Source organism: Culex quinquefasciatus, chromosome 3 (assembly GCF_015732765.1).
Source record: "Culex quinquefasciatus strain JHB chromosome 3, VPISU_Cqui_1.0_pri_paternal, whole genome shotgun sequence".
Lineage (NCBI taxonomy): Eukaryota > Metazoa > Arthropoda > Insecta > Diptera > Culicidae > Culex > Culex quinquefasciatus.
Genome location: NC_051863.1, coordinates 8,271,560 through 8,299,531, shown reverse-complemented (window position 1 = coordinate 8,299,531; position 27,972 = coordinate 8,271,560). Strand labels below are relative to the sequence as shown.

The following is a 27,972-nucleotide window of genomic DNA, read 5'->3' as shown; positions in this document are numbered from 1 at the left end:
AAAAATTGCGTTTCTCTTTGTTTTGTCGTTCCCCGGACAGACGGTAATAACAAAATTCATGTCATTTCAATAACAAATACTGTTAAAATAACAGAATCTTCTTGAAAAATCCATTTTTGCATAAGGGTTTGATAACAGTTAATGTTAAAATAACAGAATTTGTTATTGGTCTGACATTGGAGGAAAGCCAAAACAACTATGGAATAACATTTATTGTTATGGAAGAATACCTCGAACTGTTATTGGGATGATTGGATTAGTTGTTAAAATAACAAAAAATAATAACAAAGATTTGTTCGAAGAATAACTAAAAATGTTATTAGTTTGTTATTACAATAACGATCTAATATCAAAAAAATCATAACGGGGAATAACAAATCGTGTTTTAAATAACATAAAATGTTATTGACCTAGTATTTTCAAATAACAAAAAATGTTATTCCCAAGTTATTACCGTCTGCTCGGGTCGTGTCTGTCGCGGGTGACCGGGAACTGCCATAATCAATGACGACCCACTTTTTCATGGCTTTTTTTTCGTAAAATCGCGATATCTCGTGATGGATGCAAGCAAAATGTTAATGTTCACATATCGAATTTTTGGTCATTGGCTGCTGTACAACTTCCCGGGCAACCCGGGCAGACGGTAATAACAAAATTCATGCCATTTCAATAACAAATACTGTTAAAATAATAGAAAGTGTTATGGAATCTTCTTGAAAAATCCATTTTTGCATAAGGATTTAATAACAGTTTATGTTATCATAACAAAATTTGTTATTGGTCTGATATTGATTGAATGCCAAAACAACTTTGGAATAACATTTTTTGTTATGGAAGAATACCTCCAACTGTTATTGGGATGATCGGATTAGTTGTTAAAATAACAAAAAATAATAACAAAGATTTGTTCCAAAAATAACTAAAAATGTTATTTGTTTGTTATCACAATAACGATCCAATAACAAAAAAATCATAACGACGAATAAAAAATCTTGTTATAAATAACATAAAATGTTATTGACCTAGTATTTTCAAATATCAAAAAATGTTATTCCCAAGTTATTTCCGTCTGCTCGGGTTTGTAAATTATTATCGCACTCTAAAAACTAACCCTGCTTAGTTAGAAAAAAACACGAAATGTTAATATAAAATATTTTGTTCTAAAAGAAAAAATGACCCTTCTGAGTTAATTTTGATAAGAAAAGTACATTAAATTTCCCATTAAGTCACATGTTTCGACATTTTATTATGTTGAGTAACGAAAAATGCCAGATTTATTTTAAACTTTCATAATCATCTCCACCTAAACACAAGTTTGGATACTACTGTCCTAGAAAGGTCGTCAGACCCCCCAACGCCTTCCTAAGCCAAAGGATTTGGGCTTCCGCGAACGGCGTTTGATTTTTCAAGCATCTTGCCCTAACGGAACTTGGTAATAGGATTTGCTTGGGTGAAGCGGCTTTCCGCATTTTTGGCTAGACCCTAAAAGGATTTCATGTTTGCAGCGAAAGGGGCTTGTATTAGCGGACGCTGAGTTAAAGGTCGGATGAAATTTAATCAGATTTTGTTTAAATATTTATAATTAATTAATTAATCGGGTTTCAAAGCTAGAATTTATAATGAGTTTTAGTAGAGAAAAAGCTTCGAGCTTCAATTCATTGAATATTCCGCAATAAGTTTCTAGCAAACATTGTATCATTCAGTTAAGCTTCACAACCCTCGATAGTTTGTATCAAGATGTTGCAATTGACTGTGATACACTCTTGAGAACATTCAACTCGATGCTACTGAGGTAGATGAGTTACGACTGTCATCACTGTCTGTGGTTATTTTTGATGCTCGTCCTCCATTGCACGTACCCACCAAAACCCCCTCGATAACCCCATATCGACGTGTGGGTGTGTGTCACACCACATCATAAAAAAAGAACTCAATCCTCTTCGCTTTCATGTGAACGTGTGTGTGTGTGCGTCTGTTTATGTGGTCATGAGACAATAACATCATCCACATCCACCCAGCAGACGACCCCAATCCGTCCGACCGACCACGTTTTGTAGCTTTTCATCGTCGGGCACGCTTTTGTTGCATTATTTATGAAAAGGATAATGACTTTGATTCAATGTGTATCATCACCATATGGGGAAGGGATGGTCTTCACTGGGGGCTGGTAGAATGGAGTGTAAGCTGGCAGAGCATAAAGCTTTCAAAGCTACCCTTGTGGGATAATTTACTGTTTTTATGAAGAAGAGCTTGGAGTTGCCATCAATTATACTTGGAATGTTCTACTTTTTAAAAATTCAAAATTTAAATTGCCATTTTCACATCAAAATTTACAAAATTGGCTGTGTTGATTTTTAATAAATAAATTCAGTTTGATCAGAAATTTAAACAAAGAAGGTAACCGATGTTTCAGACTCTTACGGTGAATCCCTCCCGATATTTTTAAACATTGTTCGTTTGCGTATTCTCAGCACAGCAAACGGGCACCATCATCGCAGCCGCCGCCGCCACCACCGTCATCATCGTCAACGTCCGGATGTCCTTTCCAGCTCCAGCGCGTCATCCCGCCAGGATGAGCTGGCTGTTGACGTTGATGTTCATTATATCCCGGGGGCAGATAATAAATTCAATTAATTGAACGCATCCTGACTTGGGGATGTGCCCTTATTTCCCCCCCGCTCTTACCACACCATAAAAACCGCTCTTTTTTTAGCCTTATCAAAAGGCAAACAAAAAATAACAGATTCCCGGGGAACGTAACAAACAAAAAAAAAATTGGGAAGATAACATCACGTCGCTGGCGGGGCGTCCCCGGCATCGTGTCATCTTTGGGAGAAGGAAATGTTTATGAAAACAAAAAGGCACTTATTAGGCGCACTTTATTGGGTGACTGGAGGATATTTCATAAGCTGGTAAAGATGAGCTTTGTTGGGAAGGGAGAGGGTTTTTTGCAAGAGAGCAATTCTCTACCAAAACCGGAAATGGATTTTATTTGTATTTTTTGATTTGGTTCAAAATTTGTGAGGGACTTCTCTATGACCAAAGAAGCTTTTTTTTTATTTAATTTATATTTATTCAAATTTCTTTTCCATGTACATTCATTCAGTTAAAATATTATTGAGTGTCCAATCACAAACGATGACTTTTCACCTCAATTTTAAATACTAGCAACTTTCATTTATTCATGAAATATTGTAGCTTTCGCTATTCAGTGATTTCAAATGTAGGAGGTCCTACATGTACAAAAGGGAAAAGGGATACCTTAAAACTAACTTATAAACTATATAAAGAGCGGATCAATGTAGCTGAAGACTGCAATGATTTTTGTCGAAATGCATCAATTATCTTATTGGACATAACATCCAAAGTGTCAACTTCGGCTAATTGATGAAGTTCACTGGTGCTGAACCAGGAGGAAGTTTCAGAATCATTTTCAGAATGTTGTTCTGAATCCTCTGAATTTTTTCTTCCTGGTTAAGCAACAGCTTGTCCAGATCGGCACAGCATAAAGCATGGCAGGTCTGAAAATTTGTTTATAAATTAACAGTTTATTCTTGAGACAAAGTCTAGAATTCCTGTTTATAAGTGGATACAAACATTTAATATATTTGTTACATTTAACCTGGATACTTTCAATGTGATCCTTGTAAGTAAGGTTTTTGTCAAAAGCAAGTCCAAGATATTTCACTTGATCCTCCCTCTTTAAATTTACCTCATTCATCTTTATAATGTGATGACTTTTTGGTTTAAGAAAATCAGCCCTTGGTTTGTGAGGGAAAATAATAAGTTGAGTTTTTGCAGCATTTGGAGTAATTTTCCATTCTTTCAAGTAAGAATTGAAAATATCCAAGCTTTTTTGTAATCTTCTTGTGATGACACGAAGGCTTCTACCTTTGGCGGAGATGCTTGTATCATCAGCAAAAGTGATTTCTGACATCCTGGGGCAAATCAGGCAAGTCAGAAGTAAAAATATTGTATAAAATTGGACCCAAAATGCTTCCTTGAGGGACGCCAGCACGTACAGGTAGTTGATCAGATTTGCTATTCTGATAACATACCTGCAGAGTACGATCCGTCAAATAATTTTGAATAATTTTCACGATATAAATCGGAAAATTAAACCTTTTCAATTTCGCAATCAATCCTTTATGCCAAACACTGTCAAATGTTTTTTCTATGTCTAGAAGGGCAGCGCCAGTAGAATAGCCGTCAGATTTGTTGCTTCGAATTAAATTTGAAACTCTCAACAACTGATGAGTAGTTGAATGCCCAAGGCGAAATCCAAACTGCTCATCAGCGAAAATGGAATTTTCATTAATGTGTGTCATCATTCTATTAAGAATTATTCTTTCGAATAATTTACTAATAGATGAAAGCAAACTTATGGGCCGATAGCTTGAGGCTTCAGCAGGATTTTTATCCGGTTTCAAAATCGGAATTACTTTGGCATTTTTTCAACTACTGGGAAAATATGCCAAATCAAAACATTTGTTGAAATTTTGACCAAGCTACTTAAAGTTGCTTCTGGTAATTTTTTAATTAAAATGTAAAAAATGCCATCCTCACCAGGGGCTTTCATATTTTTAAATTTTTTGATAATAGAGACCAAAGAAGCTATTTTGTGCCATTGGTTCACCCATACAAGTCTCCATACAATTTTGGCTGCTGTCCATACAAACATTGTATGTAAATATTCAAACAACTGTAACTTTTGACTGAATTTTCTGATCAATTTGGTGTCTTCGGCAAAGTTGTAGGTATTGTTGATGACTTTTGAGAAAAAAATTGATACACTGAAAAAAAAATTGCAGATCTTTTAATCAACTTTTTTTACTAAAACTCAATTTCCCAAAATACGTATTTTTTGATTTTCGAGATTTTTTGATATGATTTAGGGGAAAACAATCCGCAACTTTTGAACCATAGAGAAACATGGTCAAAAATCTGTTGCCGGGTGAATTTTAGAAAAATAGTGATTTTTGTAAAAAATCGAAATTTCATACAAAAACAAAATTTGACATTATTTTTAATGCAAAATAAAATTGGCAATCGAAAACCACTTCACAGATTTTTTGATAAAGGGCTCCGTTTTCAAGATATAGCCACCGAAAGTTTGATTTTAGCAAAACTATAGCAGTTTTTTGATTTTTAAAAATAGTGACCATGAGTGACCATTTCCAAAAAAAAAATATTTTTTTTGAAAAGTTCAGAAAATTTGCTATAAAATTGTCTACGAAACATTGAAGATTGGACCTCGGGTTGCTGAGTTAGAACCGCTTTAAGAAAAAGATACAGGAAAATTGAAGTTTTTTAAGTCTCACCAAAACAACCCACTATTTTCTAATGTCGATATCTCAGCAACTTATGGTCAGATTTTCAATGTTAAAACATGAAACATTCATGAAATTTTCCGATCTTAAATCAAGACTAACAATTTCAAAGAGTCAAACATTGAATATTACGCCCATTTAAAATGCTGATTTTTATCCCCTGCGGATTTTTAACCCCAAAAACATATAAAAAATTCTCGAAAATAAAAAAAATTTAAGTTCCAGTAAAAAAAGAGTTAATTAAAAATTCTGCAATTTTTTTACGTGTACAAATTTTTTCTCAAAAGTCCTCAACAATACCTACAACTTAGCCGAAGACACCAAATTGATCAGAAAATTAACTCAAAAGTTACAGCTGTTTGAATATTTACATACCATTTTTGTATGGACAGCAGCCAAAATTGTATGGAGACTTGTATGGGTGAACCAATGACGCAAACTAGCTTCTTTGGTCATAGGAAAGGCCTCCACAAAGTTTGAGCCAAATAAAAAAATATAAAAAATAAAAGTTGTCAAAATCTGCCGATTTCGTAGAGAGTTGCTCAAGGGCTTCAGTTTTCATCAATGACACAATGACATATTTATATTAGTTAAATTACTTCTAACTAAATCAGTACAACTTGATATGAAATTTGAACATTTAGTTCTAGGTTCTGAATTTCATGAACGCCCATTCACGGCTTTGAGAACTGTTTTTTCGTGTAGTGTAATAAAATTTAAAGATATCGCGATATAATCTTTGTCAATCATGAAAAAGCTATTGAATGTTTAGCTTCTTCATGTTTGACAAAGATTCAGTAAATTTAAATGATTAATAATTTGTACTATTCTTTCTTTTCTATCAGGTTGGTCTTCATACTCCAGTTAAAATTTAAAAAGTAAGTTATTATTGCAGTTTGATTCACCATGAACAAACCATCGACAACTAGTAAATATCAAAATACTTCAATTTCTCACGCAGTTTATCACAGATTCACTTAAAAAAACCTTGCTTTTAACAACTCAGTAATTGATGCCTTCCTCACAAATCAGTCAAAATCAATTGCAAAAGCTTACCATTTGTATTTGATAATGCCTGAATGCTTAAAAAAAGCTAGTGAATAAAAGTTTGATTAGATAGTTTCCAAATATTTCCGCAAGAAGTTGCAAGGCAGGATTATTCGTGTTTAGAGCGTCATTTTTTTCAATTATTGGTGTTTTTTGTGCTTTAATTAAGGGATTACATACATGTAGAAAATCACAAAATTTACATAAAATTTATTGAATCCACTAAAAAGATTATTTACAATCACTCCTAAAAGTTTCATAAAGATATTACATGATTAAACTGAGTAAGAGACGATTTAAGCTCAATATTTTGCCGTGCGCAGAGCGGACTGTCAAACTTTCTGAACGTTTTTCTCGAAACACCGAGTTAATTTACGGGTGCCACGATATCTCGAGATGGGATGGACCAAATGGGCTAAAATTTGGAGTGAAGACTCTCAAGACATATCCCGTGTGCATGACGAAGCCTGATTTTTAAATTTTGCTTTTTGAAAAATACAAAAATCAAAAACTGACGGTTTTTTATATGAAAAACACAATAATAATTATCTTTTTTTAAATAAGTTTTTTAAAAATCGGTCTTCGTCATGCACACAGAACCGGTTTAACGAGTCTTCACCAACATTTTGAGCCAATTTGATCAAGGCAATGTTGAGATATCTTGGCACCCGTTTTTTGAAACTTCTAACTTCATATAGCTGTGTCTCGGCAATGATACAACCAAATCTCTTCAAATTTGTTTTGATTATAGATAAAAATGTATATTTTAATGCCCTGAAAACAGATTTTAAATAAAATTAAGTGTGTGCTCACCCCAACCTCTGACTTTTTTTTGTCTATTTACATGTATGTAACCCCTTAAGATTACATTAGTTGCTTTCTGTTTTGTAAAGCCCTTCCTATAGCATCGTTGATCAGAAAGCCCGGCGTCGATGAAATTGTGCATTATTTTTTCAAATAATGTGATAAATTTTCACGATGACAAAGTCATTTCTACAGAATCGTTTATCGAAAGACACGATGTGTCTTTGAATTGGAATATCTGAAAACCCTGCCTAATGTTTTGAGTAGAGGTGGGCAAAAAAAGAGCGAGCCGCTCAAAGAGCCGGTCCACTAAATAAAGCGAATGAACCAAAACAGTGCCGCGGTTCATTTTGAAACTATAATCTTTCGAAAGAACCGTTCCAAGGAAAAAATGTGGAAAAGAATTTGCAGAATGTTATCATCAAATAAAATGTCAGCATTTTTTTAATGTTGGCTGAAAAAAAAAAAGATTTTCTTCAAAATCCTAGATTTAAGTTTGGATGCATTTCAATTATTCTAACTCTCTTAGATGCATTCAAGTGGTCTTTTGAAATCCTTCAAAATTCGCCCTAGGCATCCAGGATTGGTTTGACTTTTTCTCATAGCTTTTGCAAAATACTGTTAAAAAATGATTTTTTTAAAACCTTAATATCATTTTTCAACAGCCTCCATCACCTATACTCCTGTAGGTCAAAAGTTAAGGTATTCCATGGACTACAAGACTACGGTATTAACTTTTTGGCCAAACGCAGTTTTTCTCTTAGATTTACGATTTTTCCATAACAAACATTTTACAAAGTTAGTTTTTGCCATGTAGGCCGCAATTGCGGCACTTTTTGGTCTCAATTTTGTCATATTGATTTAAAAAATAATTATATAAAACAATTTTGAAAAAAGAAATAGATCTTTTTTACCCTGTGATCAATACATAGATTCAGTAGTCTAATGAACAGTCGAGTTACATTAAAACAACTATTTCCATTCCTTGTTTCCGATCAAATAACAAGGTTCGCAAGTGTGAGTTACAAACGCTGAACACCGCTCCGAACTCATGTTTATGCACTTCATTCAATCACTCGACGAAATGCTGCCAGCAAATTTGGGAACTGCTGGAAACAAGTGCGCGCAACATGTTGCGGCGGAAGCACCATAAAATTGTCGCCGACTAGCTCCGGAAGTTCCAGAAATAAAACATCACACCACGACACGACACGCCAGCACATGTGTGTGGGTAGTGTGTGTGACAACTGTTCAACACTGAACAACAAACAATCGACAACGCGCGCGGAAAAACTTTTGGCTCCGGTTTTGCGCGCCCCGAAATAGGACAAACACACACACACACGGTGAGACAAAGAGACAGATTGTCACTGATGCTGAACAGAACCGGATACAGTCGAGGAGTTTTCCACCGAAACGGAAAAACGGAGGAAATGTCGATCCGGGCACCGAGATGATGTTCTATTTCACGACAGAAATAATAAACCTGTATCGAAGCCAGGAGGGGAAGAGGGACTCATATGTTGCCGCTCAACCTGTTTTGTCAGACGCGCGTTGAAATGTGTCACAGGCACACTCACACACAGACAACAACTTCATGTGCGAAGCATTTTCGGTGCACTTTTTTGTGACCTCCCCCGCCCCAGTCAAGCACAGCCTCCTGCGATAAGGAAGCAAGGTTGGAAAACTTTTTCCACCGGCGAAGCTTTGCGCTCGAATGTCAAGCTTGTGTCAATTTGGGTTGATAGAAAGAGACACAGAGAGGGCGAGGGTGAAGGAGGGTGTATGTGTGTGAGAGAGAGAGTATTACGGGGGAAGCTGTTTAGTTGCCGGAAGTGGAAGCATCGCAGGAAAACGATAATGAGACAAATCAAATCATCGTTATCGTCACGTGTGGCTTCCTGTCTTGGGCGCCTGTAGTTGGCAGACGAGCGAGTGTGTTTGAAGCTGTGTGTGTGTGTGTGATTTTGTTAGCTCGTTGAAGTTGTTAGCGAGAAGGTTGTGATCTGTGGTGACATCAGCTAGTGATTAGTTGATCGTTTTATTAAAATATGTCTAAACTTTTTTTTACTTTTTTTCAAATTGTTTAGAATGTTTAACTCTTTTTTCCTAAAATATGTGACGATTATGACTAACTGAGAACATGTCTTTGGCGTCATCCATGAAGATTGACGTGACGTGAGATTTAACGCATAATCATAAACCCGCCAACTCACACAACAGTTGCCCCGACCCCTCTTCGATTGGCGTTAAACTTTGTTCTAAGGGGTAACTTTTGTCACTGATCACGAATCCGAGGTCCGTTTTTTGATATCTCATGACGGAGGAGCTTTACGACGCCTTTTATTTTTGAACATGCAAAAAAAGAGGAGAAAGATAGAAATTTGGTGTCAGAGGGACTTTAATGTAAAATTGGACGCCAAATTTGATGACGTACTCAAAATTCCGAAAAAAACTATTTTTTATCGAGAAAAAAAAAAACAATTAAAAAGTTTTAAAAACGCTCCCATTTCCGTTACTCAATTGTCAAAGGAGAATGGGCGAATGTGGTCCAAGGATGTACACGAACGGGACCAGCTTTTTTCGAAAGATCTCGCCGAGACATGAAAAAAAGTCTTCTGGACCAACTCTCTAAACCCCGGGGTTCAAAAGTTACATGCTGTTGAAGTTTGAGCATTTTGAGTAAAAATATACAAAAAATCGGATTTTTGCTATTTCTAAAATCATTCATAAAATCTCTGTTTCATTATGGATTTCGATTTTCTTGACTTCATTCGACGCGTATCAGCAAAAACTATGAATTCTGATATATCTTAGCATGATTGAAACATGATTTCACTTGTCTTTATCAGTTTGAACCGTTTGTGCAAGACGCATTCCATAGAAACAAGTCGAAACTTCAAGGTTTTGAAAACGGATCCGACCCAAACTGCTTCATTGAGTATGAAAGGCTTCAGTGCAATGTGTTGTTACAACATTTATTGGGATGGTCTGAGTCATCCAAGAACTCCTTGGAGTTAAGACCGGTGAGTCTACCGCCGTAACAAACAAGATGTCGGCGGTTTTTGACCACTGATCATGCCCGCATAGCTTCAGTGGGTGTGGTAGACTACTTTGCTAATATGTTAGGATGTCCTGGGTCATCCAAGGACTCCCTGGAGTTATGATCTGTGGAGCTACAGCCTTAAAAGCAAGAGGTCGACGGTTTTGACCCCGGAACATACCCGCATAGCTTCAGTCAGTATGGTAGACTGCTTTGTTAATGTGTTGGGATGTCTTTGGTCATCCTAGGACTCCCTGGAGTTATGATCTGTAGGTCTACGGCTGTTACAAGGACTCCCTGGACTGGTCCAGAACATCCCAACATAACAGCAATACAGTCTGCCATACTCACTGAAACTTTGCGGTTATGATGCGCCCAAATATCTTAACTCCAGGGAGTCCTAGGATGACCAAAGACATCTTAACACATTAACAAAGCAGTCTACCATACTGACTGCAGCTATGCGGGTATGTTCCGGGGTCAAAAACCGTCGACCTCTTGCTTGTTACGGCTGTAGCTCCACAGATCATAACTCCAGGGAGTCCTTGGATGACCCAGGACATCCTAACATATTAGCAAAGTAGTCTACCACACCCACTGAAGCTATGCGGGTATGTTCCGTTGTCAAAACCGGTCGACATTTGGATTGTTACGGTAGTAGACCCACAGATCTTAACTCCAGGGAGTCCTAGGAGAACCCAGGACACTCCAACACATCAGCATAGTAGTCTACCATACTCACTGAAGCCATGCGGGTATGATCAGTGGTCAAAAAACCGCCGACATCTTGCTTGTTACGGCGGTAGACTCGCCGGTCTTAACTCCAAGGAGTTCTCGGATGACTCAGACCATCCCAATAAGTTATTACAACATTGCACTGAAGCCTTCCATACTCACTGAAGCAGTCTGGGTCGGATCCGGTTTCAATACCTTGAAGTTTCGACTTTTTTCTATGGGATGCCTCTTGCACAAACGGTTCAAACGGATAAAAACAAGAGAAATCATGTTTCAATCATGCTAAGACATATCAGAACTCATAGTTATTGCTGATATGCGTCGAATGAAGTCAAGATGAACAAAATCCATAATAAAATGGAGATTTTATAAATGATTTTAGAATTAGCAAAAATACGTTTTTTTGTACATTTTTACCCAAAATGCTCAAAATTCAACAACATGTAACTTTTGAACCCCGGGGTTTAGAGAGTTGGTCCGGAAGACTTTTTTTCATGTCTCGGCGAGATCTTTCGAAAAAAGTTGGTCCCGTTCGTGTACATCCTTGGACCAGCTCCCATACAAATTTGCCCATTCTCCTTTTTGGATGAACATTTGAATTTTCGAAAAAAAAAACTATATATGTATATGACATTTCAATCTGAATTCAAAGCACGAAAAAAAGTTATCACATTGGATAATATTTGAGAAAAAACATAAAAGCAATTCTCTACAAAAACCGGAAATGGATTTTGTTTGTATAAACGATCGGGTTTTTTTCATACATTTCGAATGTAATAACAACATTTTTAGAAAATACTCAACATTTTCACAAAACTACGTATTTTCGAAAAAATACTCAAAATTTCAATTTTTACAATATGGGTATCAAACGATCGGGATTTTTTTCATACATTACAAATATAATAAAAACAAAAAACTACGAATTAAAAAAAAGTACTCAAAATTTCCGTTTTACAATGTGGGCATCAAATGATCGGGTTTTTTTCATACATTTCGAATGTCATAACAAAATGTTTAGAAAATACTCAAAATTTTCACAAAACTACGTATTTTCGAAAAATTACTCATAATTTCAATTTTCACAATATGGGTATCAAATGATAGGGATTTTTTCATACATTTCGAATGTAATAACAACATTTTTAGAAAATACTTAAAATTTTCACAAAACTACGTATTTTTGAAAAAATACTCAAAATTTCCGTTTTCACAATATGGGTATCAAACGATTGGGATTTCTTCATCAATTTAAAATTTAATAACAACATTTTTAGAAATACTAAAAATTTTCACAAAACTACGAATTTTTGAAAAAAGTACTCAAAATTTCCGTTTTTACAATGTGCGTTCAAACGATCTGGATTTTTTCATACATTTAGAAAGTTATTTTAAAAATGAAAATAATCAAAGTTTTCAAAAAACTACGTATTTTTGAAAAAAAATACTCAAAATTTCTGTTTTCCACAAGAGGTATCTAATGTTCGGGATTTTTTTATACATTTCAAAAGTTATAACACAAATTTGTGGAAATACCCAAATTTTCACAAAACTACGTTTTTTTCGAAAAATATACCCCAAATTTTTACAGTTTTTTACAATATGAGTATTAAATGGTTGAGATTTTGTCATTAATTGTTACTTTGTATCGTCATGTGTCCGATTTTTCTAAGGGACGACGGGAGTTGAACCCGCAACCACCTATTCCAGCCTGACAACAGTATATTTAGATCGCTTTTTGTTCATTTGGTAGCGTGATCATCGTCTTCTCCTTCTGGCGAAATCCGCTGAGCAGGAAGATTGAGACTATGCTTCAATTTAATTTAAAAGGTCATATTGAAAAAACGGAAATTTTGAGAACTTTTTTAAAATAATCGTAGTTTTGTGAAAATTTTGAGTATTTTCTAAAAATGTTGTTATTACATTCGAAATGAATGAAAAAATCCCGATCGTTTGATACCCATATTTAAAAAATTGAAATTTTGAGTATTTTTTTTCGAAATTCCGTAGTTTTGTGAAAATTTGAAGTATTTTCATTAAATATTGTTATTACATTCGAAATGTCTGGAAAAATCCCGATCGTTTGATACCCACATTGTAAAAACGGAAATTTTGAGTGTTTTTTTTTCGAAAATACGTAGTTTTGTGAAAATTCTTAGTATTTTCAAAAAATGTTGTTATTACACTCGAAATGTATGGCTAAATCCCGATCGTTTGATGCCCACATTGTAAAAACGGAAATTTTGAGTACTTTTTTTTCAAAAAGTCGTAGTTTTGTGAAAATTTTGAGTATTTTCTAAAATTGTTGTTATTACATTCGAAATGTATGAAAAAATCCCGATCGTTTGATACCCATATTTTAAAAATTGAAATTTTGAGTATTTTTTTTCGAAATTCCGTAGTTTTGTGAAAATTTGGAGTATTTTCATAAAATATTGTTATTACATTCGAAATGTATGAAAAAATCACGATCGTTTGATACCCATATTTTAAAAATTAAAATTTTGAGTATTTTTTTCGAAAATACGTAGTTTTGTGAAATTTTTGAGTATTTTCTAAAAATGTTATTGTTACATCCAAAATGTATGAAAAAAACCTGATCATTTGGTACAAATATTGCAATAACAATATATTTTTGGTTTCTTTAGAGAAAAAAAAATTGCATTTTCAAAATATAGGAAAAATACGTATTTTTGTGAAAATTTTCATGAAGTAAAAATTTTAATGGATAGCTGACATCATCTCGAATCCAAAACACTATAATTTTTTGATGTTTGCATGATTATTCATAGAATTATAGCCAATGTCTCCCATATAGCCAAAATCCCATAAGCTCTGTGCTTCAGTTAAGCACTGGGCCATGCTTAACCGAGGCAGCTGAACGGTGCAAAACCGGGGCAGTGCAAAACCGAGGCGTGCAAAACCGAGGCATGGCTGTAGTGATTTTTGGAAAAAATCGAAGTTTCATGCAAAAACAAGTTTGACATTTTTTTTATGCAAAATTTAATTGCAATCGAAAAGTACTATACAGGCTCCGTTTTCAATTTTAAAAATAGTGACCATGAGTGACCATTTTTAAAAAAAAATTTTTTGAAAAGTTCAGAAAATTTGCTATAAAATAGTCTAAGAGACATTGAAGATTGGACCTCGGGTTGCTGAAATAGAGCCGCTTTAAGAAAAAGAAACACGAAAATTGAAGTTTTCCTAATCTCACCAAAACAACCCACCATTTTCTAATGACCATATCTCAGCAAATAATGGTCCGATTTTCAATTTTAAAACATAAATTCGTGAAATTTTCCGATCTTTTCGAAAAAATATTTTGAGATTTTTTAAATCAATACTAGCATTTTAAATGGGCGTAATATTCAATGTTTGGCCCTTTTATAATATTAGTCTTGATTTAAAAAATTTCAAAATATTTTTTTCGAAAAGATCGGAAAATTTCACGAATGTTTCATGTATTAACATTGATAATCGGACCATTAGTTGCTGAGATATCGTCATTAGAAAATGGTGGGTTATTTTGGTGAGATTTAGAAAACTTCAATTTTCGTGTTTCTTTTTCTTAAAGCGGCTCTATCTCAGCAACCCAAGGTCCAATCTTCAATGTCTCTTAGACAATTTTATAGCAAATTTTTTGAACTTCTCAAATTTTTTTTTTTTTTGAAATTGTCACTTATAGTCACTTTTTTTTTAAATTGAAAAACTGCAAATATTTCGCTAACATCAAACTTTCGGTGGCTATATCTTGAAAACGGAGCCCTTTATCAAAAAATCTGAAAAGTACTTTTCGAGTGCAAATTTAATTTCGCATGAAAAAATAATGCCAAACTTGTTTTTGCATGAAACTTCGATTTTTTCCAAAAATAACTGTTTCTTTTTAAAAAAAAAAAATCATAACTCGGCGGCAGAATTTTTGACCATGTTTCTCTATGGCTCAAAAGTTGCGGATTTTTGTCCCCTAAAAAATACCAAAAAATCTTGAAAATCAAAAAAAAAACCGGGGAAATTGGGTTTTAGTGAAAAAAAGTTGATAAAAAATTCTGCAATTTTTTGTTTCCGTGTACCTATTTTTTTCTCAAAAGTCCTCAACAATACCTATAACTTTGCCGAAGACACCACATTGATCAGAAAATTCACTCAAAAGTTACAGCTGTTTGAATATTTACATACCATTTTTGTATGGACAGCAGCCAAAATTGTATGGAGATTTGTACGGATGAACCAATCACGCAAAATAGTTTATTTGGTCATAGGGAAGGCCCCACAAAGTTTAAGTCAAATAAAAAAACCAAAAAAATAAAAATGGTCGAAATCGGTCGATTTCGTAGAGAGTTGCTCATATTTATATTTAATATATTTTTTTATGTTTGTAGGTTTTATTTTGGCCTGGGCTGCATTTTTTGTGCTAGAGCTTAAAATGATGCTAAATCAGGTATTAGAGATATGAATTTTGAATAAAGTTTTAAGTTTTGAGAGTACCAAACAAATAACAATATAAATATCATTAAAAAAATCAGCATATTTTTTGTGTGAGAAAAAAGCATTATAAAATGCTTTTTTGCAATTCCGTCGTGAAACTACTCAATTTTCCTGTCATTCTTGAACGACGAAATAGCCTACTTTTCTGTACCAAAAATAACAGAATCGAATAGCAACACTTTTCAAAATAAATGCTGAAAAGTTCTACTTTTCAGCACTGAAATGGGTGCTGAAAAGTTGAACTTTTCGGCACTGGTTTCGAAAAGTAACACTTTTCAACATTTTTTTGATTGAAACAATTTATTGACAAAATACATGAAAATTTGACTTAAAATTTCACTTATTGTGTGTTTTCTGGAATTGCAAAAAATGTTGTATGGAACTCGTTGCAAAACTTGATTTTTTCAGCACTCTTCGTATTTATCCAACTCGGTGAACCTCGTTGGATAAATGTACGACTCGTGCTGAAAAAATCCTCTTTTTGCAACTTGTTGCATAAACTACTATTTCTCTGTTAATCACATTAGTTTTTTTTTTTTTTGTTGAGGTTAAAACCTCAACCAGAGTAGAAGGCCTATCATATAAAAAAATGCAATTGGGGTAAATGATGAAATGATTAACGTGCCTCACGTAGACAGTCTTACTTTAGTAAACTCAATATTTTAGAGCATCAGTTTGCTTACTAAAACTTTTCACTCAACCAGATTTCATTTTTACAATTAACACCTTATTGACGCCTCTCATTTAGCTCCACAACTTCAGAATACCAAATTTCGCCACTGTTCGCTGTCATTGCGCTCGACAATTTCCTGCAGCCAGCAGTTTCACACCACCCCCAGCAGCCAGGAAGCTCATTAAAAGCTTTTGATCGGAAATTGAATATCGATCTAGGGCCAAATCGTTCCGTCAATTGCTGGCACTGAGGCGTATGTGACGGCGACGCCCTCAACGAAACGGTGACTGACGACTGCGGAGTGTTTTCCAAATGAGTTTTTCTTTCCACGCGAGACTTGATGTTTGCCCAGAGCAAATTCCGCCACACACAAACACAGCGCGCGCAAAACAACTTCCGGTGTGGCACGTCTAAGTGAAATAAAAGTAATCACGTATTTCATTGGCGGGTTGGTTTTTCTTTGCATTCGTGTATCTCTCTCTTGGGTTTGCGCTATTTGCGGAAAATGGCAACCGCCACAAGTGAGATGACTCTTGGTTTTTTGTTGCACACCAGGTTTGTGGAGGTTCAGGAACGAAAGTATGGACACTTAGAAAAAATATTCACTGTAAAAAATTTAAGGTTTCCCTTTTTACCTTGCTTTTGATAATGTGACGAAATTTTAATTTGTGAAGAATTTAAAAGTTATAATTTTTTTTATATATAATTCACTATCAGTGTCATGCAATAGGAAAACATTCACATCGTTAGTTACACGTTTTTCATGATGTCAGCTTTTATAACTATCCGAGGTTTTTCTTCTGTTTATGTGTGCATGTTTATTCCACAAGATAGTTTGCTATCCATTGCAATAAATTGTAGGATGGTGGAAAACATATCCTGGAAAAATTACGACACGATGAGAAATATTCATATTTATGAAAGTACACTCTTATTGAGAGGCTCACAACATATGAAATTCACATTAAAACGAAACTATTTCTTTTTCAAGTGGATTTTTTTTATCATTTACCTCGATCTAGATCCATAGTTAAGGACCCCAGCGGCAACATTCAGAAAAAGCTCCATTTCGCGCCACACTTGACCAGTTGGCTTATCGTTATTTGTGCTCCTCTGATGCCCGGAAGCTGCTCTGGCTGCAAGTCTATACTGCCACGCCACAAACATGAGGCCAATTAAAAGTACATAAATTCATTTAACGCTCGCCAGTCATCGTACACCATCGTGCCGGAAGGTTTTATAGTGCATCATAGAGCTCGTGCTCTCTCTTCCCTGCCAGTCATGTTGTGCTAGGTGAGGTCAAGTCAACTTTCCGGGAAGTGTTTGTTTTGCTGTGGATGAACGATTTTTATTGCCGGAAATTAAAAACTATCTATATTGAAGCACTCAATTCAAATAAGTTTGGAGAAATGTGGTGAGATTTTGTTTTTGTAATGCTTCAGAAATTTAAAATTCAAGTCAATTCAAGTGAAATTAAAAATAAAATAGCAAAGATGCAAGATAATTATGATCTATTTTTATATGAAAAAGAGGAAATTTGACTTGAAATAAGCTCCTTGCTTTTCAAATTGGGTTTTCAAGAATATTTAAAATAAAGCACCAAGATTTATACTAAATTTTAAAGGTTTTACAACTCTGTTTTTTTTAAAGCTTAAAAAAAATCGCAGTTTTTTTAATTTGTTTGGTGATAAGGATAATAAAGCCAAGTAAGGATGGTAGAAAAATGTATTTCCAAATAGTTTGATTCGATGACAAATTCCATCTGCAAAAGTAAACCCAAAAAGTATTGGTGTAATATTTTGATAGAGTTTAGGTTTACCGTGATTTCAATGATGGTGTTCAAAAAATAATAATTTCTGAGTTTGAAAATAACGAGTACCATTTCAAATGGGCCAAAAGTGAGCAAAATCCAGAAAGATTATCATCCTTTGCTAGGCAATATCCCAACATCAAGATCGGATCAACAATGTTCAATATAGAGAATTGTAGATAATTTTTTAGACTCTTGACTTTTTTCTAAGAACTTGAACTCTACTTTTAAAATTTGAAAAAATATTTTTCACAAAAATTTAAAATTTTAAAAATGTGCTTTTCGATTGCAAATTTTAGTTTAAATTTCCGTAATTTTTTTTGAACATTAATTAAATATTTTGGCCATAATAAATAAATTTCTCTTAAACACATAAAAAAGTGAAAAATTTGTCAAAATAAGATTTTTGAAACAAACACTGTAATTTTCCGTGTATCCATTCTTTTCAAAAAAGTTCCTATCGTAACCTAGAACTTTTCCCAAGATACCAGAGCGATAGAAAAACTTCCATCTTATGACACGGATTCTCCAACGTCTAATAGAACATTAATATAGTTACCCGAGCAGACGGAAATAACTTGGGAATAACATTTTTTGATATTTGAAAATACTAGGCCAATAACATTTTACGTTATTTATAACAAGATTTGTTATTCGTCGTTATGATTTTTTTTGTTATTGGATTGTTGTTGTAATAACAGACTAATAACATTTTAAGTTATTCTTCGAACAAATCTTTGTTATTATTCTTTGTTATTTTAACAACTAATCTGATCACCCCAATAACAGTTGGAGTTATTCTTCCATAACAAAAAATGTTATTCCAAAGTTGTTTTGGCTTTCAACCAATATCAGACCAATAACAAATTTTGTTATAATAACATAAACCGTTATTAAACCATTATGCAGAAATGGATTTTTCAGGAAGATTCCATAACACTTTTTGTTATTTTAACAGAATTTGTTATTGAAATGGCATGAATTTTGTTATTACCGTCTGCCCGGGTAGCTTCAAAGTTTGTATGGAAACTTGTATTTTTACATACACAGAAAAAAATAATGTAAATTTGGAAGCTGTAATTTTGGAAGGTTGAATATTACCCCTTTTATGATGTAATTTTACCTCAATTTAGACTGAAAAAGTGACATTACACCAGAAAAGTGGTAAAATTACACATTTCCAGAGGTAAAATTACACCTTTTTTCTGACATAAAAGATGTACCCCTTCCCAGATGTAATATTACCATGATTTTTTTTTCTGTGTAGAAGACCAACCTATCAAAATAAAGCCCAACATTTGAGAATGTCAAACAGTATTTTTGGTTCTTTTGAAAAATTAATCTCGGTTCAAAAATTTGGAAAAAGTTTTTATTTTTTCAGGTACTTTTTTCTCGACCCTCTCCGATTTCAATGAAACTTTGTAGAAATGTTATCCTACGCTTATATAAACCATTTTTGTGTGAATGGAGCAAGTTTCACTCGATAGTGACAATTGAGAAGGGCGTAAGTGTTTTAAATATTTTTGTATTTCAATACAATGCAATATTTGAGCTGTATCTCGAAGCCGTTGCTTCGTATCAAAAAGTGGTCAAAGACAAACTTATGGGAAACTGGACGAGCTTTTTGGTGAAAATAATTTCGAGACTGAAAAAACAAGTCTGTCATATATAATTTGCCAAAAAAGCATAAAAAAAACAATTTTTCAGCATTTTTATTTTTTAAACCGCTGTAACTTCACAAGGATTGGACTTAGGACAAGGGTCAATATGGAGACATTTATATAAAACTGTCTGGAGAATCAATTCCCTTTATCGGTTTTTGCAAATTTTGATGTTTAGAGCACTTTTGAAAAAAAAAACGGTTTAATAAATGATTTTTTTTTTTTAGGTGAGTTGCTCCATCCTGTAATTTTCGTGAGTCTTTTTGTCAGGGCTGTGGAGTCAGGTCATATTTCAAGCGACTCCGACTCCGACTCCAACTCCGACTTTCTGGGATTAGCCGACTCCGACTCCGATTCCGACTCCGACTCCGACTCCGACTCCGACTCCGGCTCTGGCTTTCAGATCCAACCAACTCCGACTCCGACTCCAACTCCGGCCCACCAACTCTAGCCGACTCCGACTCCTACTCCAGCTTTCAAAAAATGGTTGGCTCCAACTCCGACTCCGACTCCACATATTTTTAAATATTTCAAAAGTTAGTTAACTATTATTTCGAAAACATTGATAAATAGGATTATTTAAAAACTCTTTAAGTTGAAAAACCCGGAAAAAAGTTCCTAGTTTAAAAAGTTTTAGACGTTATTGAAACAGAAATAAAAAAAAACGCCAGTTTTCAAGGCATTTTCAGAAGAACAATTTGGTAAGTTAATTTGGATTTATTTATTTAACCTCAAATTTTCATTCAATTGATTAAAAACTAACATTATAATTGTTATTTTTTTAATGACCATAAAAAGAAAGCTGGCCTTAATAATTGATTTAACATAACCCGGGCAGACGGTAATAACAAAATTCATGCCATTTCAATAACAAATTCTGTTAAAATAACAAAAAGTGTTATGGAATCTTCCTGAAAAATCCATTTCTGCATAATGGTTTAATAACGGTTAATGTTATCATAACAAAATTTGTTATTGGTCTGATATTGGTTGAAAGCCAAAACAACTTTGGAATAACATTTTTTGTTATGGAAGAATAACTCCAACTGTTATTGGGATGATCGGATTAGTTGTTAAAATAACAAAAATGAATAACAAAGATTTGTTCGAAGAATAACTAAAAATGTTATTAGTCTGTTATTACAATAACATTCCAATAACAAAAAAATCATAACGACGAATAACAAATCTTGTTATAAATAACGTAAAATGTTATTGGCCTAGTATTTTCAAATATCAAAAAATGTTATTCCCAAGTTATTTCCGTCTGCTCGGGAAAATTCAATTTGCTCACTTTTAAGTTGACATTTATAAGAAGCACAGTGACTATCATAGTTACCTTGTATGTTTTAATAACAATTTTAAACGAAACTATTTTTTAAAGCTTCATTAAAATTTTTAAGACGCACATGGACATCACGCCAAGGCTGAAGAAGTTTTTTATTACAAATCAATGTATCTAAAAAGATCTTCGTGGTAAGAACGCTTAAGGAGTCCTTTTCAAATATCCGTGACCTTGAAAATATTTTACCTCGGAATTTTGGATTTATTTGAATTTTTTTTTATATATTTAAAAGTAGGCGCGGAATACGTCTTGCATCTTCACCTAAAACGAAGCTTTATGAATGGTCATGCGCCTCCATGAAAATATATGAAAAAAAACTTAGAATTGAATTAAAAACAAAAATCCACAGGATAAGGGGAGGTATAAGATGACTGTGTGTGTACTTGTTTCAGAAAGAACTAGATTGAATTTGGTCAGATTTGAGTTTAAAGGGTACATAAATATTCGCAAAAGGATGCAGTCAAAAATCAATTAAATATTTCTGACTACAAAACCATATTGTTTTTTTTTTTTTTTTGAGTTATGATGATTAGGGTGTTTCATCCAAACAAAAAAGTTCTCAGAATCAGGCAAACCGAGGTTCCCCTAGTAGAGGATACCCATAGGGACTCTCATGCCAAATATCAGCCCATTTGGTTGAGAATTGGCCTGTCCCCAGCGGTTCAAAGTTTACATGTAAATTACTATGGGATTTTTATGCTTTTCGTTCAATCGTTCCTACAGGTCTGGGGACAACATGCATTCACTCGGAATAAAGACAGGTGGGTAGGGGATGGTCCAATGAACAAATTCCAGAAGGAATTAGGGTTGTCCATTCTGTCGCCAAGGTGCGCATTGGATCGACGTCCGGTGTCTCCAGAATCAACGATTTACCCTTCAAATGTACGCATTGTTCCTAGTATGCTATGAGGGCTAGCTGAAAATTACGACGCCCCATGACAAACGGTGATGCAACTCCAGTTTACGGTACAAGATTTAGCACCTTCTTAAAATCTAGCGCAAAAGATTCGTTTTTCATAGCCCTAACACATATCACAAGATTTCGAAAACATTAAATATGTAATTTAAGAATTCAACGTTTAGTGCTAAAAACTTAATGAAAAAATCAGTTTTTTTCATTTCACTTAGTTTTGTTAAAAGTCCTAATAACCAACGATTTTGTCGAAGGTATTAAATTGATCAGAAAAAATTCTTTTCAAAATGCTTCAACATTGGGAATGCACATATAAAATTTTATTAAAATGAAAAGAATACAAATTAAAAATTCATGGACTGTTTTATGTTTATGTTTTAATTCGCATGCAAAAATTTAAGCTTTATCGGAGTTCATTTGATTTGGAAAGCATTACAATTTCAATGCTGAAACATTCTTAGTGCAATTCATTGAAAGATCTTTAAGGCACACCTTTCATGTTTGGAGGGTCGTTTTGAGCGACTATTCTATTCAAGTGAAATCTTCATTCGTGATCTTTGTTATTTTTTTGTTATTTTAACAACTAATCCGATCATCCCAATAACAGTTGGAGGTATTTTTCCATAATAAAAAATGTTATTGCAAAGTTGTTTTGGCTGTCTACCAATATCAGACCAATAACAAATGTTGTGATGATAACATAAACTATTATTAAACCCTTATGCAAAAATGGATTTTTCAAGAAGAATCCATAACATTTTTTGTTATTTTAACAGTATTTTTTATTGAAATGGTATGAATTTTGTTATTACCGTCTGCCCGGGAATACTGAAATTATCAAATATTTCAAAGATTTTGTATTGATAGATGTCGCTCAGTTGTCAATTTAACGGATGGCGCAGGAGTCACGTGCCCCTTTTCCCACGCGCCTAATTGCAACAAAAAACGTACGCAATGTGATACTTTTCCACGAACCGTAACGAACCGACCTCCAGTTTGACCTAAATTTTCCCAAATTGAATCAGGACTACTCAACCAAATTCTTCATCATCAAACATCGTTCACCGTCTTTTGTTCTAGGTTTGTGGGAGCGACCCAACCTAACCCAACATGAAATTGGACTCCTAATTGTGAGACCGTTTATTGTCTTCTTTTCGGTTGATTCCTCGGGGAAATGCTATTACAAGGGGGAAGCATTTTGGATTAATGCATGGGATGGATTGTGTTTCCCTCAAAGTGTATGGAATTTCGCTGAATAATGGAAATAATAGCCTTTTCTCTCTTCAGGATGGTTGATGATGTTTCCGGACGAACCCTTCCGGAAAACCCTCAACCGAGCTGCTTCAATGGGTTTAACCCTTTTCAGAAACTGCCTCGCAAGCGGTTGACTTTACCTGAAGAGAGAGAGCGAGAGTGCATACGAGCACATCTAATCAAATATTTGCTTGCCCTGGCTGGCCCTCATTGAAAGCTTGAAGCTGCAGCTGGCTGCACTTTGGATGCATCAAGTGATGCTGGGTTTCCTCTTGCCATCAATCAGCTCTTTGCGACGACATGGGATGACACCCGGAACGGATGGATGGCTTTCAGGCTTGGACACACACGCTCTCTATTCAGGGCAGGACCGTATGGTACAAATGGGGGTCCGGGAGAGAACCATGTCCTAGTGATCAACAGCAAGACACACAAACCGGAAACGGTTCGTGCAGTGTATCATGTTTCATCACTTACCAAGCTATTATCTGCTCACACACACCGACGAAGACTTCACTTATCGACATGGAGAGTCTGTTCTGGAACGCACCTAGGCAAACACACACACACACACACACACACACATTTAATGGCGGAAGATCTTCGTCTTTCGTCTATGCAAACGGTACCTCGTACTTAGTTCCGTACATAGTTTAGCACAAGGAACTGTGCTTGTTTGCTCAAAGAAATATGGCGAGCGAGCCAAACGAAAAGTGCATTTCTCAGCATCTTTGCCTGCTCCTTATGAATGAAAGCTCAAGTGGATGCGGTTTGAACTTTTCCCTCATAGATGTGTATTAAGTTTCATTGCGCACGGAGAAGAAGAAGAAGAAGTGCCTCTTGAAGATTTGTCGAAAGTGCCGAAAGACTTGAGCGAACGCTTTGAAAGGGGGATTTAGAGTAGCTTTAGAGTGCTGCTTCGTTGGTAAACCGGGGAGCTTCGATTGAAGTCAATCGCGGTGATGCACCCGAAACGGCTCGTTAGAGTGGGTTATGTTCTGCAGATTTATACTAGGAGATTTTCGCGGAGTTTATTTTAACCCGAACAGACGGTAATAACTAAATTCATGCCATTTCAATAACAAATACTGTTAAAATAATAGAAAGTGTTGTGGAAAATTCTTGCAAAATCCATTTTTGCATAAGAGTTCAATAACAATTTATGTTATCATAACAAAGTTTGTTATTGGTCTAATATTGGTTGAAAGCCAAAACAACTTTGGAATAACGTTTTTTGTTATGGACGAATACCTTCAACTGTTATTATGATGATCGGATTAGTTGTTAAAATAACAAAAAATAATAACAAAGATTTGTGTGAAGAAAAACTGAAAGTATTATTAGTCTGTTATTACAATAACAATCCAATAACAAAAAAATCATAACGTCGAATAACAAATCTTGTTATAAATAACAAAAAATGTTATTGGCCTAGTATTTTCAAATATCAAAAAATGTTATTCCCAAGTTATTTCCGTCTGCTCGGGAAGAGTGTTGTTGATTATTTTTAAGAATAGATCTTCGAGATCATTATATCTTCTCAGATGTACTAAATTTAATAAAAGATGCCAATTTTGCACTATTCAGTTTCATCTTTTGATTAATGAAATATCTCATTTAATGATTTTTTGCGAAAAAAACTTATTTCAAGCATTACTTTCAAAATGGGTCATTCTCCGCCAACTAACAAAGCAGTTGCCTCGACCCCTCTTTGATTTGCGTGAAACTTTGTCTTGAGTTGTAACAGTTGAGTAACGGAAAAAAGCAGAGTTTTTAAAACTATTTTAGTGTTTTTTTTTCGATGTTTTGAGTACGTCATCAAATCGGGCGTCCAATTTTAGATAAAAGTCTCCCCGGGCAGACGGTAATAACAAAATTCATGCCATTTCAATAACAAATACTGTTAAAATAACAGAAATTGTTATGGAATTTTCTTAAAAAATCCATTTTTGCATAAGGGTATAATAATAGTTTATGTAATAATTACATAATTTGTTATTAGTCTGATTTTGGTTGATATCCAAAACAACTTTGGAATAACATTTCTTGTTATGGATGAATATCTCCAAATGTTATTGGGATGATCGGATTAGTTGTTAAAATAACAAAAAAATAATAACAAAGATTTGTTCGAAGAATAACTTAAAATGTTATTCGTCTGTTATTACAATAACAATCCAATAACAAAAAAAATCATAACGACGAATAACAAATCTGGTTATTAGTAACATAAAATGTTATTGGCCTAGTATTTTTAAATATCAAAAAATGTTATTCCTAAGTTATTTCCGTCTGCTCGGGAAAAAGCATTTCAAATTACTTGAAGTTGATTAAAATTCATCCACCATAAAAAAAAAGTTTGAACAAATGGTTTTGCCTCCCGATTTTGAAGGAAACATAAACTTCGAAAATGTTTTTATTTGCCTAAGTGGCATAAATAAAAATTAAAATGTTATCGAAATCAGAGGAAAAATAATCTATGAAAATTGCATTTTCGGACCTGATTATTATTTCATTTTCTCGTGATAATTGATTTACAAGTATGAAAATTTAAATATGGCGAGGTTTATTTTGAAAATTCGCAAACTTTTTTTGCCTAAATGCCATTTTAGTCAATTATTGATCATACTTTTGTATTAAATAAAAATAAGTGTTTGATTATTTTTCTTGTTTAAGTGATTTTGCTAACTTTTTTAATAATATTTTCAATTTATCTGTTTTAAATTTGGGTCAAAATAAGTTGGAAATATATTTTGTTTTCTCTCAGAAGCAAAAATGGTTTTTTTAATTCAAACTTTTTTTCAGTTTTTTTTAGCATCTTTCATGAAAATATTATTAGGTTATTATTAGATTATTATGAAAAGTTTTGCATGCATTTTTGATATGAAATTCAAAAATAAAAAAAAAACAAAATTTTTTATTTTTTGATTTAAAATAATCGCTTCTTTATTAATCTTGAATAGTTAACAAACAATTTTTTGATTAATTTATCTATTTTCACGAAAATATAAATATTTGCCATTATTATTATTTTATTTTTTTTTAACCTCTACAACCAAACCCCGCCTTTAGACGAGCTTTAGTCTGAATAATCGCCATAAATCCATTTTTCAACAAATTTTTGTTATATGAGCAATTCTCTACCAAAATCGGAAATGGATTTTATTTTTATTTTTTGATTTGGCTCAAACTTTGTGGGGGCCTTCCCTATGACCAAATATGCTATTTAGTGTCATTGGTTCACTCATACAAGTCTCCATACAATTTTGGCAGCTGTCCATACAAAAATGGTTTGTAAATATTCAAACAGCTGTAACTTTTGAGTGAATTTTCTGATCAATTTGGTGTCTTCGGCAAAGTTTTAGGTATTGTTGAGGACTTTTGAGAAAAAATAGGTACACGGAAAAAAAATTGGAGATTTTTTTATCAACTTTTTTTTCACTGAAACTCAATTTCCCAAAATACTTATTTTTTGATTTTCGAGATTTTTTTGATATGTTTTAGGGGACAAAAATCCGCAACTTTTGAGCAAAAAATCTGCCGCCGAGTTATGAATTTTTGAAAAAAAGTGATTTTTGGAAAAAAAAAATCGAAGTTTTATGCTGTTTAACATTACTTTTTAATGCAAAATTGAATTTGCAATCGAAAAGTACTCTACAGATTTTTTGATAAAGGGCTCCGTTTTCAAGATATAGCCACTGAAAGTTTGATTTTAGCGAAATATTTGCAGTTTTTCAATTTTTAAAAATAGTGACCATGAGTGACCATTTCTAAAAATATTTTTTTTGAAAAGTTCAGAAAATTTGCTATAAAATTGTCTAAGAGACATTGCAGATTGGATCTCGGGTTGCTGAGATAGAGCCGCTTTAACTAAAAGAAACACGAAAATTGAAGTTTTCTAAGTCTCACCCAAACAGCCCACCATTTTATAATGACGATATCTCAGCAATTAATGGTCCGATTTTCAATGGTAATACATGAAACTTTCGTGAAATTTTCCGATCTCTTCGAAAAAAATATTTTAAAAATTTTTAAATCAAGACTAGTATTTTAAATGGGCGTCATATTCAATGTTTGGCCCTCTTAAAATGTGAGTCTTGATTTAAAAGTTTTCTATATTTTTTTTTTCGAAAAGATCGGAAAATTTCACGAATGTTTCATGTATTAACATTGAAAATCGGACCATTAGTTGCTGAGATATGGTCATTAGAAAATGGTGGGTCATTTTGGTGAGATTTAGAAAACTTCAATTTTCGTGTTTATTTTTCTTAAAGCGGCTCTATCTCAGCAACCCGAGGTCCAATCTTCAATGTCTCTAGACAATTGTATAGCAAATTTTCTGAACTTTTCAAAAAAAAATATTTTTAGAAATGGTCACTCATGGTCACTATTTTAAAAAATTGAAAAACTGCAAATATTTCACTAAAATCAAACTTTCGGTGGCTATATCTTGAAAACGGAGCCCTTTATCAAAAAATCTGTAAAGTACTTTTGATTGCAAGTTCAATTTTGCATTAAAAAATCATGTCAAACTTGTTTTTGCATACAACTTCGACTTTTTTTCCAAAAATCACTATTTTTTCAAAAATTCATAACTCGGCGGCAGATTTTTTGACCATGTTTCTCTATGGCTCAAAAGTTGCGGATTTTTGACCCCTAAAACATATAAAAAAATCTCGAAAATATAAAAAATATGTATTTTGGAAAATTGAGTTTTAGTAAAAAAAAAAGTTGATAATAAAATCTGCATTTTTTTCCGTGTACCTATTTTTTTTTTCAATAGTCCTCAACAATACCTACAACTTTGCCGAAGACACCAAATTGATCAGAAAATTCACTCAAAAGTTACAGCTGTTCGAATATTTACATACC

At 33.7% G+C, this 27,972-nt stretch overlaps 1 protein-coding gene across 2 annotated transcripts in view; it reads left to right on the top strand.

The window, feature by feature from the left end:
* The window catches only part of LOC6045490 (dipeptidase 1), a 416,070-nt gene that overhangs the window by 223,434 nt on the left and 164,664 nt on the right, over positions 1 to 27,972 (top strand). The window contains exon 4 of one of the 2 annotated variants that reach the window (XM_038259116.1): positions 6,176 to 6,208. The exons of the other annotated variant lie outside the window; for it this stretch is intronic. The gene's annotated coding sequence lies outside the window, so the exon portion shown is untranslated. The remainder of the gene's footprint in view (positions 1 to 6,175; positions 6,209 to 27,972) is intronic. 2 annotated transcript variants of the gene reach the window in all.